This window comes from Dipodomys spectabilis, unplaced genomic scaffold (genome assembly GCF_019054845.1).
Source record: "Dipodomys spectabilis isolate Male_0828 unplaced genomic scaffold, ASM1905484v1 ptg000066l, whole genome shotgun sequence".
Taxonomy (NCBI): Eukaryota; Metazoa; Chordata; class Mammalia; order Rodentia; family Heteromyidae; genus Dipodomys; species Dipodomys spectabilis.
The window spans coordinates 10874337-10894070 of NW_024870743.1; positions in this window are offsets into that span (position 1 = coordinate 10874337).

A 19734-nucleotide genomic window follows, 5' to 3' on the forward strand; every position below is an offset into this window, starting at 1 on the left:
TTCCCTACAGATCCCTCCACACTTTGTCAACCATTCTTACGCTTTTCAATTTTTATACCATTAGTACATCCTTAAAGCCATCAATTTGCAAACTGTTCTTTCTCTACTTGAGTATCCTAACTTTAGCTTGACATTATACAGTATTATTCCTTGATTTGTTTGGGTTCATGAATATATGATCTATTGCAGATGGCAAACAATGCTGGAAGCAGCCAGGCAAGCTAGGTGCTTGGTTCTGGGCTCACTGCTGGCCTGCTGGGTGATTCTGAACCAGTTATCCCATGTGGCCATGCGCACAGTGGAGTATCACCACACTGAACAGGAGCACGCCCTAAGTAGACACAGATAGGGTGTGCGCGTGTGAGGTACAGTCCACAGGGCCGACCGTCTAAACCTACGGGACACGTTCATGGGCCGTGCTCCCAGCTACTTTGCCCTTGCTTGATGAAGTTTGGAAAGTTCAAAAAGATGAGAGAGAAATGATAATATTTCTTTCTCCGTAGGGAACTTCAGCATCTTTGTGGAAGCAGAAATTCTTTGGATCACACAAGAATAAAAAAGGGATATTAACCATAGAATGTCTCACATGGGAGAAGGGTTTCTGATCATTGACCCTCAAAGGGCCAAGAAGTAGTGGTCGCAGCCACCATGCTACAGGTAACTGGATGGGTGGTAATGGAGCCCAGGGGCTTGGGGCTTCAATACCAGATTTTTTTAACTTAGGTGGGCTGGAACTGGTTCCCTCTGTCTTCTGAGAGATAGTGAGAACAAATAGGCAGAGGTAGCTGAGCTGCTTTCAGATTCCAAGGCCGACAGGGCCAGGCAGGGAAATGAGTGAGAACATGGCGACAAGATGATTCATGACACCAAAGAAAGCTAGATACAGAGTCCTCTTACCCCTTGGATAGGAAAGGTTTGTGTGTGTGTGCGTGTGTGTGTACACGTGTGTGTGCATGTGTGTGTTTATGAGTGTGTGTACCTGTGTGCATTCTACTTGTGTTTAGATGACCCTGGGGGCAGGGAAGGCCTGGATGGTAGAGCATCTACAGGTTGAAGCATCACTATTTATGGAGGCAGAGGCAGTGACCCAATGACAGATAATCACATACCCAGTAGCAGCGTGTGTCTAAACAGTTCCACTACAGTGCCACCAAGAGTTAATATCCTCCCCGCCCCCAGGCTTCAGTGCCCCCGGCTCTAGGTGTTAGAGGGCAAATTTGTAAAAATAATAAAGTTTCTCAGAGCCAAACACATGCCTTGGTTTCAAAGAGATTCCCCAGGCCAACTGTGATGGGGGCCAACCAAAATACTTCTGAGTGCTGAGTGCACTCTGCGACGGCCAGTTTGATGCTTCTCTTCTTGTGGAAAGGAAATTGGTTCCAAAGAAATCAGTTTTCCGAGGCAATGCTTCACTTTCAGATTGTTCAATGCACCTTTCAAATGGTTGCTTTTTACTTCTTTTGACTCTTTTTCTCCCTTTCATCTTCTGCTTTTTGAGAAGAAAAGAGTTTCTCTTTCGTTTTCATGGCTTCTCTTTGGGATAACTAGCCATGATCCAGAGACCCACAGAGCACTGGGCCGAAGAAATCATAGCTGTTCTTTTACAGTCACTGGGCTAGGTTAACTGTTGGCTCAGCAATGAAATGATGAAGCTGGAAATGATTTGTTTTGAGTGACACTCCCTGTGAAAGCCTCTCACATACTTTGATACTTCAGAACTGATCATTAAACTCTTTTAAATTTGTTTCTGGACCTTACGCCCTAATGTTGTAGCTGCTGACAGCAGTGTTTGGAATCCGGGAATAGCACAGGAGGCTCTGCCACTGCACCGTGATCTCTTCCTGGAAGATGAGAGCAACTCTTCTTCATCCTGATGGGTCTGTTGCAAAGATGTCTAAAGAAAAACAGTAGCCACCAGCCAGGCTTTGCTGCTGGGGCCCCTCAGAGGGCCACTGTAGATGACATGGAGAGCACTGAGCTCCACTCACCCCAGAATCTGCCATAAGGGAATAACACACAGTGTGCAGTTCAAACACCATCTCAGACTTTACCCACCTGCCATAGAATGAATCTCTGAGCTGGACACCAGTGGCTCACACCTGTAATCCTAGCTACTCAGGAGGCCGGAATGTGAGGATCCCAGTTCAAAGCCAACCCTGGACAGGAAACTATGAGAGACTCTTATCTTCAATAAACTACACTGAAAAAGCTAGAAGTGGTACTCAAAAGGTAGAGGGCTAGCCTTGAACAAAAGAAGCTCAGGGGACGGAGCCCAGGCCCAGAGTTCAAGCCCCAGGACCAGAAAAATTAAAAACAAAAATAGAAAGCATCACTGGTCGAGCCAGAGATAGTTCCATCAAACTTTATGGAAGTACCACTAACCAAGTCTAAATGTATCAACTTTTCCTAGCTACTTGCAATCTCAGGATGTGTCTGATGTTCTTACTCCAGGATATTCATGGCACAGTGGACTTCTGTGGTATGGCTCCATCACGTTAATGTCTGGGGGATGGCTGGGATAGGAAAGATGCATGGGGAAGTGCTGAGAACCAAGAGCATGCGTGTCTCCAGCTGAAAGGCTGGAATGCATGCTTGTTTAGCCTTCCTAGAAATAGGGTTGACTTGACCCTGTAGGAGTCAATCCTTAAAGACTACAGACCTAGAAAGGCAGGGTTTGGAGAACATAAAACATGCAAGCTATTTATCTTATGATTCTTCCATGTTCTAAGTATGTTAATATATTCTTATAAATTCTATATATTTTATGTGATATAGTCTATCAGCAATATATGAAATTTGGGGCCGGGGGTTAGGGAGCAGGGGAGGAAGGATTTAACCAATACATGAAAATTTATAACCAGTTCAGAAGTCAATTTGTGACCTGCTTCTGCAGCTTCCCAAAGCCAGTTTAACTCTTTCAAAGTATTTTGGTCCTCTCCTTTCTGGAATAATCTGGGGAGTATTTGCCAGAAGGTAGTGGGCAGAGTGTGGAAGAATCTCTTGTACTTAGTGGACATTTAAGAACCACCCGTGCTATGCTCACCACTCAGTTAGATGGGCAGTAGGAATAAGACATATTTTGTTTCTGCAGGTTGGCTCTGTCTGAGTGGGAACTGAGATAGACTCACAGGAAATAAATGAACGAAATGATTCGACCTATGTCCAGAGATGTAGCACAAAGACAAAGCCAGACATTGATCATCTAGGATGATCAATACTCTTCTCCCCGATCATGAGGCACCATGACAGGGTCAATATTGGGGCTTCAGCTGCTATCTGCATAGGCAACTTTCAGCACAGGAAAGCATTTGTTGTCTCCTCCGATTTTACCTTGTTCTAGGCTGTGTGGTGTCAGGGGCTGGAAGAGAAGAATGCGAGCAAGACTCCGATGCTTCTTGTTCCTTCCATGCTTGACATTCCTTCTACCCATATCCCTTTAGAGATCATAAAAGACTCAGAGCTGAGAGACAGGGACAGCTGTAGGATGCCAGCACCAAATGAATACCCCTGCACAGTGTCAGAGACAAGCTAGAGAGGTGATTCAGACATGGTCCCAGCGCTTCTCAGGACGCTGTAGCTGAAAAGAACTCTATGCGTATCTCTTTAGTAGGAGCAAGAGTTCCCCAGGGAACCCTAGCAAAGTATCTTTGTTCCTTCATGACTCACAATAAAAACTTCTAGGCGAACTTGAGCCTAGTAGTGGAGGGGTAAGGGGGAAGGGGGGAGGAAGAAGAACTAAAGAAAGAAAAATGAGAAGTAAATACATTTGACAATAAATCCGAGGCCATAAACCTTGGGATTCTTTTCTACTACCCTGCACTTCAAAATCAGGCAGTATTTTTTCATTCGACACGGATTTAAAGGTAGCTCAAAGAAAACACAGGATTAACTGTAAGTAGCAGGGTAGAATGCATGAGCCAAGCTTCCAAATAAACACATCAAGAGACTCAAGTCTAAAACAAGACAGAACACAAATAACCTCCTCTTGATGGGCCTACGGTTGCATTTTAACTGTTCCCAGGTCATGAACTAATTTACCGAAAAAAGAGGTTAATTCCGGTGGGGCAAGACAGCGGTTCAGGAAACAGGTTGTGTGCGGATGGTCTGTGAGGCTGGGCCACTGGAGGCCCAGGCTGTACATTGGCTTTCTCATGGATAAGCACTCTTTAAAAGGTTTTACTGGCAGCCAGTGAACGGGCAATGCTTTAAGGACACTAGCTTATATGGGCTGGAACACGCATGGCCTTGGCTTATACCCAGATGTGGATGTCTCCCAAATTAGCACACATAAAGAGACGCGGTGGCGGGACCGTGTGCTAGAGATCCTTCTGAGAAAACAAGTGGAGATGAGCTGCTTTTTCACCATGCAGATGCCCTTTCCCGAAGACTCAACGCTCGAAGGCTGCTGGCTGGTCTCAGAAGATTCTACCTGAAGGAGAACAATAAAGTCCCCAAAGTTTGGAGAGCTCAGCCGGAGGGTAATTCCCAGTCAAACGAATCTCTCAGAACTCTGGGACTGGAAGATGAGCCTGTGGTATATACCATTTGCACACCTAGGGCCTAGGACTCTTCAGCCCACGTCATTTCTTCTCCTATTCTGCACCTCATCATCTGAGCTCCCTCTGTGGTTCTTCTGATGGTCATACACATGGCCGTGACATTCTTGGGGAATTATTATCCATGCACATTCCTACCAATGGTTTTAAATCTGAGCTGGGGCTAAGGAAGAGGCATGCTGGACCAGCCACAGGATTCCACGCAGCCACCATCTTTAGAAAGCACTGATCTGTCTGTTGTGGAACTGGGAAGAGCTGGCCTTCCTCACAGATTCAGGGTCCTGAAAGCCAGGGGTCCAACTGACATCATAATGTAGAAGAGTGCATGAACGGGACAGGCTGCCTTCTACACCACGGTGCAGAATCAAGATGATGTGCTTGGAGCCCCACACAAGGCCAGCTTCAAGTTCCCTGGCTTCCAAAAGATCCTGGGACTTCGCCAAGTTGAATGAAGATGAGTTTGAAGTCAGGAGAGCTGAAAGGCACCTTATCCTGATGGCTGTGCAACCACATATATCCTGAGTCGTGGTCCTCTGGATCATGGTGATCCCAGCGCTCATGAGTCTGCACTGTGCTATACCACATCAACCCATGCCCTCCATCAACACAATCACGTTTACCTATAAATCCTATCTCATGCTCATGTAAAGTATACAATAAAATAAATAACAAAGAAAATCACACCTGTAATCCTAAACTACTCAGGAAGCTGAGATCTGATGTTGTGGTTCAAAGCCAGACCTCTTTTCTCCAATTAACCAGCAAAATGCTGGAAGTGAAAGTGTAGCTCAAGTGGTAGAGTTCCAAGATTAAGCAGAAAAGCCAAGTCATGTGAAGCCACCCATTTTAGAGCCAATACTGGGAGGAAAGAAGCAAGGAAGAAAGAGAGAGAGGTAGGGATGCAGGGGATGGAGAGAGGAAGGAAGGAAGGAAGGAAGGAAGGAAGGAAGGAAGGAAGGAAGGAAGGAAGGAAGGAAGGAAGGAAGGAGCGAGCAAGCCAAGTATTCAATCAAAAAGTAGAGAGTAACTGTATCAATGAATGACTAAGGAACATCTTATAGAGAAGGTCATTATGGTCATGAATTTCCCAAACACAATTTCAGAGAGAACTCTGCAAGCAACACATGAGAAATTAAGGCCTGTACAAGACAGGCTCCAAAGTGGGGTCTCCAGTAGACCACCAGAAAACAGTAGGATTCTTGCAAAGTGATCTCTCTTGTCTAGCAAACACATTCGTCCAGAGGGAGTCCCTAAGCCTCCACTACCTTTTAAGCTGCATCCCTCAAAATGTCAGAAGTGGGATTAAAGTGTAAATGATTGTCAGTGCACTCCTGTCCCCCTAGTATTGTGCTATTACTGCCTGTTTGGGACTTATGGGGTGGGGTGGGGGTTGGGATGTCTTTAAATGTAACTGAATAGAGCATGCAGGGAATGGGGAGCCCCAGGATGTCTTGGGGGGATAAAACAGTTCACAAGCTGCTACTTTTCTGTGACATAGCTTTTATGGGGGGGTGGGGGGGAGCCAGAATATTAAGCTCATTGCTTCCAGATGGGAAGGTTGGACAAGACAGAGCAGCCTTGGCTCAGAAAGCTTGGATGGTTGTGGAGCGATATGGATGTGACATATTGAAGTAATCGAGATAGAAGATCTGGCTTTAGCCAAGGCTGTCAGATAGATACTTTTTAAAACATTACATGGTTTGTAACAAGGTATTGTGTATCCTCCCAGAAACCCTGCGGCCTCAGTCTCTGGGAAGGTAGTGGGGGGAAAAGTGTGCTTATTTTGCTTGAGTTACTAAAGCTCCTTTTATATATAAGGAATTTGGCATCTCCTGGCTGGGAGAGGCTGAGCCAACAGTGTCCGATGCACTTGTAATGTAGATCATGCTAGAGAGTCGCTAAGTAAATCCAGGTGCCTGCAGAAGAAGCAGGGTCCCAAGCACTCCCTCATTGGAGCCCCGAAGCAATCATGGCCCAGCGTCTCAAATGAGCCTCAAATCTGTTTAATAAATCATCTGTCTATTTATAGTTAATCCGAGAAGAAATCCTTTTCTTGCGGGCTGGTGGACACTCTGCCACTAGAGGGCGCCAATGCCCACCTCATTGGGCCACGATGGCTCAGGATGGCTCAGGGGGTTGGGGGTCTCCTCCAAGTGGCTTGGTTGGTCTTTTTCTTCCCACGTTAAGCCTGAGGCCTTGGACGCCTGCTTAGAGACTCCAGCAGGGTGGGGATGGGGAAACACGTCCAGACTCCTTTCCCAGGAGACCTCTGTAAGTTTTATACTCACTGTGGAAAGGCAGTGATGGTCTGGCTTGCTTTTGGAAATTCTGAACTTGCTTGTAATTTAAGGGCAGGGGCCCCTTGGTTGGCTAACTTCACACCTGAGCAATGTCCGGGCCATCCCCACGGACCCGTGTCTGCTTCACGTTTCAAAGGCTGGGAACTGTTAAGCTTGTATTTTGATTAAAATTTTGTATTAGCTATTTTTTTTCTTCCCATTCGATGTAATTTCAGGATATTTAATTTCAACCAATCATCTAAGGGAAAGGGGGGAGGAGGTATTTGATGTGAAACAGCTCAGAGGGAAAGCCAGCCAAGTTAGAAAACAGAGCTGCTCAGGGCTTCGGAGATGTGACAACTGAAATCTCTTTTGTTCTCTCAGGCAGGGTCTGAAACCAAAGCTCCTCAGGGGCTGGGGATCTGGTTCTGGGCTTTGAGTCAAGAGGACCAGGCCTTCAGGGGGGAGGCCTTCCTTCTACCTTTGCGGCCTTGGGCAAGTCCCTGAACCCTTCCCAGCTTCAGACACCTGGTTGAGCTTTGGAAAGAACACTGCCCACCATTTGCCTTTGACCTTGGGGATGTGCTAAGAGAGGTGGCTGAGTCTTCAGAAAAGCCAATATCTGGAGATGCTTGGTGGACATTTGTTACAGCCTCCTAGTTCATAACTACGCAGACGTCAACGAGTAGGGGTTACGCTAGATGAATTAAGGATCATTAGTCACACATTGGCTTCCATCTCATCTGGTCTTACTTTAGGTGGAGGTCATTTGTTCAAATGTCTGCAGATGCAGGCAGGAATGAGAAATGTAATTATGCCAGATGCAAGTGGCTCATGCCTCTTGTTCTTGCTACTCAGGCCACTGAGACCTGAGGATCACAGTTCAAAACTAACCCAGGCCAAAAGTCAGTGAGACTCTTATCTTCAATTAACCAGCAAAAAGTTAGAAGTAGAGGTATGGCTTAAGTGATAGAGCACTAGCCTTGAGTGGAAGAAGCTAAGGGAAATTGCTCAGGCCCTGTGTTCAAATCCCAGTACCAGCACAGAAAGAAGATTGGGGGCGGGGGGGAGAAAGGAGGGAAAGAAGGAAGGAAGAAGGAAGTGAGGGAGGGAGGGATGGAGAAAGGAAGGGACAGGGAGGGAAGGGCATTATGAGATACATTTGTCTCAGAGAAGACAAACAACAGTGTGTCTTCTATGAGACAATAGGAAATGGGGGACCATATCAAATCTTTGATTTTTAAATAAATGCTTTTAAAAACAGTGGTTTAAATATCTCCTGCCTTTCGAGCTACAAATTTCTATCTCTGTGTCTACATTTATATAATTTATGCCACTTAAAAGATAAGAATTAAACAAAGGAGGAGGCTACAATGGTTGATAAGAAATGTACTCATTATCTTGCCCATGTAATTGTAACCCCTCTGTACAGTATTTTCACAATAAAAAATAAAATAAAATAAAAGCATAAGAATTAGCCCGGTGCCAGTAGCTCATGCCTGTAAGCTATACTCGGAGGCTGAGATCTGAGGATCGCAGTTCAAAACCAGTCTAGGCAGGAAAGTCTGTAAGACACTTACCTCCAATAAACCACCAGAAAATCAGAAATGACACTGTGGCTCAAGTGGCAGAGCACTAGCCTTGAGCTGAAGAGCTGAGGAACAGCGCCTAGGCCCAGAGTTCAAGCCCCATGACTGACCCCCCCCCCCCAAAAAAAGATAAAAATGAAAAGACATACATAAAGTAGCTGCTCATTTGCATTGCCTTACCCACTTTTGTGTACTTCAGGAACATTTAAATGACCAAAAAGAAAAGAAAATAAAGAAGTAAAGAATTATATATATCATATATATAATCTATATGTATTATATATGGTAGTTTACCAGATTCCAAATCTGCTCAGGTAACCTTGATTTTAACATCTTGTCTTTGTTCAGAAACACAGGGATTTTTTTTTTTCTGCTTGTACTTGTGGATTTTCAGTGAGTTGATTCCTGTTGATCTGAACATGGTTTGTGTGATTAGCTCCCATGTAGCATAATGAAGCACTGTGCACTATCCACTGCAGCTCTGCTGGACTCTAATACCATCCTCAACCACAGAGGCCCCTCACCAAATCGTGGGGCGTTGATGACACTAGAGGGAAGGTTGCCCCTCTTTTACCAACAGCACTGCGCTTTGTCTTTGCTACCCGGCATTACACTGCCCCAGTTCTCCGCCTTCACAAGAAATGCCCCATGGAGGACGTTGTAAATTGTGCTGGGCTGAGCTGAGATTATGTATACTGTTCAGTTTGTAGCCAGCACTTGGAGGAAGTCTTCTCTGACTGTTCATTATATCCTTTGAACGCTGGTTTTATCTGGTATGGTTCTCTTGCTGGTTAAGTAAGATTCCGCTCTGCATGCTCCTCCCCATTGTCTCTCATGTGATTGCTGACAGAATAAGGAATCCAACTTGTGTGTTTGTGTCTTACCTCTAACTTGTACTCTGTGCTCACCTGTGCCTTGGTCCTGTCCCTATAATCACGTGATCCTTGGAGCCAGACACTCCAGGGACTTCCCACTGCCTTCTCGGTTTCTACTGAATCCCCACCCCTGGGTCCCCTGCTCAGTTTGCAGCTTGTTGGATCTGTCCTGAATGGCTCCTTCAACCATCTTCCACAGAGGTTTCACTATATGGTGTGTCTGGTTCACGGGCAACATGGTGGCATCCACAGCCAGGGGAGTCTACCTAGGATGGCTCACAAGTGGAGGGGGGGGAGGTGGCGGCCCCTCCCTGACGAAGCCCAGCCCTGCCTGCAGCTCTGGGAGAGGCAGATGTTTAGTGTTAGGTTTCCAATAAGAAGTGTGGATTTGCAATGCCCGGGGATCAAAGCCAAACTCCTAAGCCTGGAATTCAAGGCCCTCCAAATCTGGCAATACCTTTCTGCCTTTCTCCCTCCTCCACTCCTATGTGCAGCCAGGCTTCCAACACCCCAGTGAGATCCTCAGTGTACACCTCCCATTGTCACTCATCCAACCTTCATACATAGAAATCCTTCCGCTGGAATTTGGTTCTTGTTTGGCCCACTACATTAAGGACCATTTTGTTGGGAAACAGCAAGGGGGAAGGGCAGGCTGGAGCTGCCCTGCCTTCTCCAGGAGCAGCATTGCCAGTGATTCTCTCCATCTATCTCTCCCTCTTAAGGGGAGAGGAGTGATGAGGCCAGGGCCTAAGCAGTCTTGGCTGAGCCCCAGGCACCCCCTTCTCTGCGGTGCTTCTGTCTGACCATAAGACATGACTTACATGTGACACCGATGGTCTGTGTAGTACACGAGGGAACATTGCGGGCCTGGGGGTCCTGGTTTTGCCCTCAGGAGTGCCATCTGAGTGTTCCCACTACAGGGCAGGGGGGTGGGGCCTAGTCTCCCATCCAGAGTGAGCAGCTGATGGCCTCAGCTTCCTCCAGATGAGTCAAGTCCTCATGTAGAATTGATCTGAACCTGGAATGGGAAGAGAGATGCTGTGGTCATAGGGCTTGATCTCTGGGTCTGGGCGCTGTCCCTCAGCTCTTCAGCTCAAGCCTAGCACACCACAGCCGGCTTTTTCTGCTTATGTGATGCTGAGGAATCAAACCCAGGGCCTCATGCATGCAAGCCAAGCACTCTACCACTGAGCCACCTTCCCAACCCCAGATGCTATTGTCTTTGCCCTAATACCTCAACCCTCTTCTCCCTTGCAAGCCTTAACTATCCCCTGGATCTCTCTGCTTTTGCATGTCTGATCAAATTTAGTTGCATTTCCTCTGCTCATCCTCTTGTTCTAATGCTTGTTTATAAGTGTGGGGATTCCCTTGCATTTAGGATGGGTTGAGAAGTTACATTTCGAGGCATGATTTCCCCTGACAATCCAGTTTGGGGCTTTAGTGTAGATGATCTACTTTGACAAGTAGCCTGAAGCTAGGTGCTCAAACCCAGCATGATGGCTCACACCTATAACCCAACCCACTGTGGAAGATGAGATTGAGAGGATAAAGTTTCAAGCCAGTCTAAGGTAAAAGTTCACAAGACTCCATTTCAATTAAAACAAACAGGGCTGGGAAGGTGGCTTGGTGGTAGAGTGCTTGCCTTGCATGCCTGAGGCCCTGGGTTTGATTCCTCAGCACCACATAAGCAAAAAGAAAAAAGCTGAAAGTGGCGCTGTGGCTCAAGTGGTAGAGCGCTAGCCTTGAGCTGAAGAGCTGAGGGACAGCGCCCAGGCCCAGAGTTCAAGCCTCATGACCAGACCAAACAAACAAACAAACAAACAGAGGTGCTGGCATATGCTTAATAAATAGGAGGATTATTGTCTGGGATAGGACTTAAGAGTAAGACACTATTGAAAAATTAACAAAAGCCAAAAGGGCTGGGTAGTATGACTGAAGTGGTAGAACACCTACCTAGGAAGCATGAGGCTCCCTAATTCAAATCTCAGTTCAGATGAAAGGAAGGAAGGAAGGAAGGAGAGGGAGGGAGGGAGGCAGGGAGGGAGGGAGGGAGGGAGGGAGGAAGGTGAAGAAAGAAAGAAAGAAAGAAAGAAAGAAAGAAAGAAAGAAAGAAAGAAAGAAAGAAAGAAAGAAAGAAAGAAAGAAAGAAAGAAAGGAAAGAAAGAAAGAAAGAAAGAGAAAGGTAGAGAGAAGAGAAGAGAACAAAGGAAAGAAAAGGAGAAGAGAACTCTTGGTCAGCACAGGGCTGTGCAGGCACAGTTGGCAGAGGGCTCAGACCAGAGGCTCCTGACTTTGAACCTTTTGTTCTTTGGGCCCCATCACAAACATATTCCTTCTGCTCATCTCTTGCAGTTCCTGCATAGAGATGAGCAGGAAACACCACCACAGATCTGTAACAACACCAAGTAATACATGATGGATACCAAAAATAAGCAGTCCAAATCAAGTGGGCCAAGGGCTGATGCCTGTGGCCCTCCAGGGGGATGGATAGAGTCGGGGAGGAGAAAGCCTGGGGAAGGTTGCAGGACTGAGGACATTCCAAGCAGAAGATGCCACCGGAGAAAAGCTGCTGGGAGCTGTATGTCGGGCTTGTGGGCGGATGGACAGAGGTGCCTTCAAGGGAACGCAGCCTCTCCTCCAGGGCCTCCCTGGAGTCCAGCCCCCTGTGTGCAGGAGAGAAGTGTCTTGAAATGATCAGGGTTTGGAATGCAGCATCATTTGGGTGTAGCTTCCACTGCCTTATGGAGTTCCTATCCTTGAGCTATTCAAGCTTTAAGCCAGGCCTCATCAGAAGTCTTGCAATCTCAAGGCTGTCTCCCAGACCCAAAGTGAGGATTCTGGGTGGTCTGGGAACAAGGCTACCCAAAAGAGATCCAACCAATGACTGAGGGCAGGCTGCTTTGGAATCCTCTCCAACTGGGAGCTGCCTTAAGCCCTACTCCCTACACTGGGCTGTTTTTCCAAGTGGGAAGACAGGTTGTCCGTGTCAGGTGTAGGCATGAACTACAGGACCTTCTGAGAAAGTACAAGAGTTTCTTTCTTGCTCACTGCTGATGTGTGGCCACTTGAACCATACCTTCAGCCCAGCTTTGGGCTGGTCAACTGGAGATAATCTTGTGGACTTTTCTACCCTCACTGGCATTGAAACATGATCCTCTAGGTCCTAGCTTCCTGAATAGCTCAGATGACAGGCATGAACCACTGTACCTGGCCAGGATAGACTCTTTGCATGCAAGTCATGATTTGCTGGAAACCAAATAATTACAAAAATTTGAAGGATTCAAAAATTCATGCTCTTAGGAGTATAAAGGTAAAGAAGGAAGGATGTACGATGGAGATTTGTGCACATGTAAGAAATTTATGGAAAAATCAAACTTTGGGGGAAAATCAAGAGATATCTGTTGAATGCTGCTTTTTGTTGTTTCCTGGAGATTAATATTTTCCTAAACCAACTACTTGGATTATCGTGGCAAATATTTTGAACCCTGTTTTGTAGTATTTTTGTTTTCAGATCTTTTTTTTAGCAGAAGTATTCTTTTTGTATATGACCCCCTGGAATATACTGACATAAAACACAGAAGAATCTACTGATGTAAAAGAATACCCTGAGCCGTAAAGGAATTACAGGAAGAATGGCTGCCTCTCACCTTCATTTCTTTGAGGAAAAAACCGGAATGAACAGTGAGGGATTTGTGAATGCAACACACTCAGCATTGTCATACAGCAAGAGTGAACATTTACAGTGAATTCAGCCCCACTGGCCATTATTTGAGTTGTATTCAATTTAATAGATTCTGAAGACTTTGGTTACTTCAAGTTTTATACCCAACTTCTAACTTTACACGATATTTTCCCAGACTGTATGGTACATAAAAATCATATAGAAGCTCAGAAGAGGGAAGGGAGAAGATTAGAATCAGGATTTCAGCTCACAAGTGATGCTTCAGGATAATTTCCCATAGGACTACTTAGCCTACACCATTGTTGTGTTCTTGGTGCATTTGGTTTTTCTTGCCTCCTGCTGGGAAAAAAAAGACATGTTGCCAAGAAGGCATTTTGTTAAGCACACTCATTTGTATTTGATTCTTATACACCATCAAAATGTGGGCATCTTACTGTTTGGATGCCCATCATGTATTTGTACCACTTTCCTGAGTCTCTGGCCCCCTGCAGTCACAATCCCTTGCTGCCTGGCTGCTTTGGCACTTCCAAACTATTCCTGCTTATTCTTACCTGTGTCGAAACCGTCCCTGAACAACCGCACTCTGCCAGCCTTCTCTGTCCTCTCCCATGCAAATGACTGATTGGTCTGTGAGGAGATCGATGGGTTGTTATTCAGAAAGGCAGGTACTCATCCATCTTGGCTGAGCAGGAGCTTCTGACTGCCTTCAAGAAGATTCTTTAAGTTATATTTCCAGGGCTTTGCTTACTGTGCTAAGCTAGGAGAGTGGTTTGCTATGAGAACTACATCCTAGCCAGGAATGGAAGCCACATATGTTTTTGAGATTTGTGTTAAGAGAGCCAGGTCATTCTTTTTATAAACAGCTGCATAGAATGAATATATATTATATATACATATATATCTCAATGTATTTATAGATGGACAATTGGGAGTTTTCCAACCTCTTAACTGTTAAAAACAATGCTGTAATGAACACTGCCACATAGATTTCTTGTGCACATCTTTGAGAATTCTTCTATAAGAAGCATCTGGAAGTAGAAGTGCAGATCTATAAAGAATGATCTTTTAAAAAAAAATTGTTATGTATTGCCAAATCACTTTCCAAAGTGAACGAGCCATTGTACATTTTTTTTACTAGAAGTGAATAAGTGCTTTTGTTTATGCCAGCTGTGATAATGTTTGCTTGCACAACGACTTAATCTCGTCTTCAGTGCCAGTACTGGGAATGGAACTCAAGGGCCTTGGACTCTTGCTTAGTTTTTTTTTTTCTGCTCCAGAATGAAGCTCTACCTCTTGAGCCATACCTCCACATCTGGATTTTTGTTACTTAGAGATTTGTCTGCGTGGATTGGCTTTGAACTGTGATCCTCGGCTCTCAGCCTCCTGTGATGACAGTGCAGGCCACTAGCATCCCGCTCATCACAATTTAGTTTTTGGTGTACAAGGAGAAATGGTGCATCTGTCCTTATTACCACCACTAGTGGAGCCCTCAGGCTTCAAGGACCTATTCTTGTCTCCAGTTTACTTTTTTATTATGCTTTTTTTTAATCCTTCTATTTATGTAGGCAGTCCACAAGCACTTACTGAATGCTGACTGTGTGTAGCATGAGCATCATGGAGGAGAAAATGGAATCTCTATTTCTATGAGGCACTTATTCTAATGCAGGAAGGCTAAAGTTTATCAAGAGCAAATTCAAAGTTAGGAAAGTAATATTAGATTGCCAGAAACATCAGAAAAGTACAACAGGAGAAAGGGATAGAGAGATAGGCTGTCCTACCCTCCATCATTCTGTTCCTGTAAGTTCCTCGAGCAAGCTCTCCAAACACTCTGTGCTTCATTTTATTCCTGTAAAATAGGGTTTGCCCTACCGTGTGAGACCCTGAGGAAGCCAATTGCAGCCTCTCTAAGCTCATTTTCTCGTGTGCAAAATGAAGATAGAAATAACCTCCTGAGACGATCGTGAAGATTCAACAAGATAATACATTTGCACCTGTAGCAGAATGCTGGACCTAATAATAACTAAATTTTACATATATATATATCAGATATTTTTAAATGAGGCATGGGAATGCAGGTCTGCAATCGCAACAAGAAAAAGCAGGAGGATAATGATTTCTAGGGTACTCTGTCTCAAAAACCAAAAAGCCATCAAAATGAGCTTTGGGTTGTGTGTGTGTGTGTGTGTGTGTGTGTGTGTGTGTGTGTGTGTGTGTGTGTATTTTCTTCCACCGTAGTGCAACACTCCACAGCTGATGAGATTCCACATGTGGTCAGTACTCCTCCATTTTCAGGAATCCTCTGGTACATGTTCATTTTCTCCTCTTGCTTTCTGCCCATTTGCTATATGGAGTCCCTCACCATAACCTTTGCCTCGTTGGCTGTCAGTGTGTCCTGATGGCAAGCAGCGCAGTGACCGTAAGAGGGGTACCTGTTTCGGAGGTATAAAGGGGTCTCAGGGGACACACAGAAGCCCACTCCTTACTGGCACAATGGTGACAAGGGTCCTAGGGCATGTCCTTCCAGACAGGACCTTTCTATTCATGGGCCCCAGACTCACAATGGCTGCGAGAATTTCTGCCCCAACTCTGTCAAGTCTACAAAGCATAATTGTGCCCTGTCAATATATCCAGAAGAGATTTTCTGAAAGTTCAAAGCTTTCTCCAGATTAACTGCTTTGTAACTATTTTTAAAAAATCCTGTGGTGGCTAGGAAGGTGGCTCAGTGGTAGAGCGCTTGCTTTGCAAGCCTGAGACCCTGTTTGATTCCTCAACACCACATAAACAGAAAAAGCCAGAAGTGGCACTGTGGTTCAAGTGGTAGAGTGCTAGCCTTGAGCTGAAGAGCTGAGGGACAGTGCCTAGGCCCAGAGTTCAGGCCCCACAACTGGCAATTAAAAAAATAAAAATAAAAAAGAGAAGAAAAAAAATCCTGTGTATTCATATAATGATTTACACTGCTAGGTACTTGTGTATCTGAGATGTCAGGCTGTCTCCAGCCTAAGGCTGGAAGGTTGTCCAGGATTGCTCACCCCTTTCCTCACATGAGTCAGAGAGAAAAGTAGTAAATTTCCCAAGCTCAGGAAGATGAGAAGGGACAGGAGGAAGGGACAGCTGGAATTCAGGTGTTTTGCATCTCAAAGAACACCAACATGGTTAATATTTAGCCCTATCCAAGTGCTTTTCCATATTGCCCCATAGGGATAAGTTTAGTGAGGTGAAATAACTAGATCCAGGGAACTCAGCTAGGAAAAGCAGCTCTGAATTTGTTTTTACCCCCAGTCATGTGAGCTCCCAAGTCCAAAGCCACTGAGCTTCCCCACACAGTGTGGGTGATGAGGAGCCAGGCAGGAGGGAAGACCGCTGGTGCTCTGGCCTGGCCGACGAGTTTCTTAGTGAAACTCACCTGTTAGTCTCTATCTCTACCTGACCCCCCTTCCATTCTTTCTTCCGGATGCTTAATTACTTTATTAATTTTATTCTTCCTTGATGTATTAGAATTCAGGTTTTCTATGGCTGTAAGTACTTTTTTTTTTTTTTTTTTACTCATTAGTGGATTCCAAGAATCACAGTGCTCCACATATTGCAGGTACTTAACAAATATGTTGAATGAATGAATGAATGATGCTTGGAAGTCTCTTCCTCTTCAAGCCTTTTCTCCTCTAAATGGGAATAAAATGGATGTCTCAATGAATAGCTGCTTCCTTTGCCTACTTGTTATATTTTTCTACATTTAATCACTGAACTCTCCTTTTCTAAATCCATTCTATCTGGTTCTGAAGTCCACAGAGTTGCTATTGTCAAGCATGCTTGCCTGACCAATCAGAAAATGCCACATCAACAAAGATGGTGGTTCTCTGACAGACACAGTGGGGTGGATCCATGAGGTTAGATGAGGTGCTTTGGAAAGAAAACCACCTAGAGGAACTCACATCCTCAGGTCTACATGGCTCAAGCTTTAAGACAAGATAGGCCTGGTTCTTTCTGTTAATAGGGACTAACCAAGATGGCTGGAGCCAGATCCTAAGCCAGATCCTAAGATGGGCCAGAAGAGTAATATGCAGAAATTAATTGAGGACCCAGAGAAAGAAAGTCCTCAAGTGGAGACATCATCCTTCCATTCATTACAGCTTGCCAAATTCCTGCTCATCCTCCGAGCCTTATTTATGGGATATCTGTCCCCTGGATGTCCCAGGGACTATTCTCCTTGGGCCTTGTTATTTCCACTCTTCCAAACTCTTATTAATTACCTGGCATCGTAATTAGCTGTTTTACCCATGTGCTAAAGCTGCCATCATGAGCTAGCACAGACTGTGTGGTTTGAACAAGAGATCTTGGCCTCCTGGAGGCTTGTTTAGCTATCTTCTTGTCAGGTCCCTACTTGGTCTTCACTTGGTATTTTCCTCTATTATGGGTAGCCTTCATGTCAGGCATAGAGTCATGATTCTAAGTGACCTAGAGATAATACAGTCTTAAGCCTGCAGGAGCTTACAAAGCCTCACGAGTTATTGGGGAGAGGACTTCCTGCAGTGGTCTGATGCTCATTACCTGGGTAGCAATTTCATAAAGGAGCTTAAAAAAAAAAAAAGACAAGGGAAATTATTCCGATGGAGGTAAATGGCTCAACTGGAGGAAAACAAGGAGGAGGAGCCGAACAAACAAACCAAAAAACCCTTGAGAATATCAAGTGGCTGAAGTTAGCTGAGATGTAAGAATCATGCGTTGACAGTCTTCACGTTGAAGTTACAGGCCCTTGGCTTGCAACCCCAGTCACCTGTTTGCATGAACTTTGAGATAGCAGAATAGAAAGTGAGAGTGCACATATGGGATAACTTACACTGGTGAGGGGAATGTGTGTATCACTGTGATCTGGGGTGGTACGTGCTGCGTTATTAGGCCCAGCCTGAGGCCACAGTACAGTCATAAATCAAGAAACGGGTGTTTAAAAAACAGTGGAAGTGTTAAGGAAACATGAAGTGGCTGACCTGTGGGGCTAGGCTGTTACTCCCTACAAGACTTTCAATGACTAATGATGTAGATAAATAAGTGCTTAGCTTGCTCATAAGCACACATGTAATTTATTTAATTCTGGAGCTATTGTTCAGTTCTGGAAGCCCCCATAAGGTGATGGTGATCATCTGTAAAGGATCTCCCACGACTCAGAAGTTGTTGAGCCTTGCTCTCCTATACAAAATCATCTTTCTTTGATAACTAGGATTCAGGGGAGGCTACCTACAGTTGAATTCTATACTTCTTGGAGTTCTACCAGAAGAAACCATTCTCCCCAGTCTTTAAAGAACTACAAAATTAAAATTACTTGGAAGGTTCTGGAAGGTACTTGGAAGGTTTGGGGTCTCATCTAGGACTTACTGGATCAAATTCACAAAGATTGATGGCAGTTGGTTAGGACAAACCCTAAAAGCCTAAGGAGTTGGTAGATGGAAAGTAATTGAGTGAGCTTGTGAGTAAGCCTCTGCTCAATCATTATCTAAGCCTCAGTTTCCTCATCTAGAGAAAGGTAGCTACTTCGCCAAAGTGATGAAGATCCTGGTCATGAAAACAGGATATGGTCCTCAAATGACTATGAGTGTCAAATGTATTTAAATTGAACAAGATATTAAGAAGGGTTGGTCCCAGCTAACTATAAATAACAAAATTCCCATTTATATCTTCATTCTTAGAAAAAAATTGTTTGCTTTTCTTAGTATTTTATTTTATGATTTAACACAGTGATAATAACCTTAAGCCTAATCAACACTGAGACTCACTGAGATTAGAGATTGCGTTCTTTCATTTCGTTCATTTACGCATTCATTCATACGATCAAGCACTCAACAAACATAAAAAAGTGACTTGACAATTCAGTTTCGAATGTGTTCATATTAGTTTTGTGTCATCCTTATGCTCAGAGGCTCAGGTGACTGAGGAGTCAGAGAAAGAAGCTCTGGTAAGGATGGGTGCGGTGGTACCTGGTGGGGCAGAGATCAGGTAGGTATGAACCCATTTTAGGGGAGGCGGAAGCGGAAGATAGCTGGAGGAAACATGGAGCTGGGCTCCAAGAATCTCCTTGCATATTCCTTCCTCCCATCAGACTTTGCGTGACACAGCACAAATTAAGAATTTGAAACAATGAAGAATTTGAAAACAGAAACCTTAGAGAATTAAAACATTCGCACAGATTGGGCCCCTCTAAACCAAGCTGGGGCCCAGCTAGTGCCATGAGGAAAAGAAGGGAACCATATATGCAAACCCCAGTTTGCCAATTCATAAAGCAAGACACAAGGCTATGCTATTTTTAAGCATCTAAGTACGGGAGTGCTTTGATTCATAGCCATAGAGGAGCAGAATAAAATTTGGTACTCTGAAGTGGAATGATAGAAATAAAAAGTGTGACAAGCTGGAAGGGCCTCTAGGAGAGATCGGGACCATCAGTGAGGGCTTGAAGAGCAGTGAGTGGCACTGTCTATTTGTGCTTTCTGTACAAAAGCTAGCTTGATTGCATAAGCCTTTTCAAAGCGTCAACATTGATTCTTCGAATCTCCATTGCCTGTTATTTTCCATTGCATAAATATTTGCTCTGGTCTTTTTCTGGTATTTTGGTAACAAGGAATACATACTTGGTCTTTATCCCTCCTTCCTGACACAGAGGTTCTAAATCCTATGTAAATTTCTGGTTAAAAGGAGAAGAATATCTTTTGTTACTCTTAATAGGCCGTTTTAAGACGTCTATGCTAATTGAGTGGATACTGGGGTGGG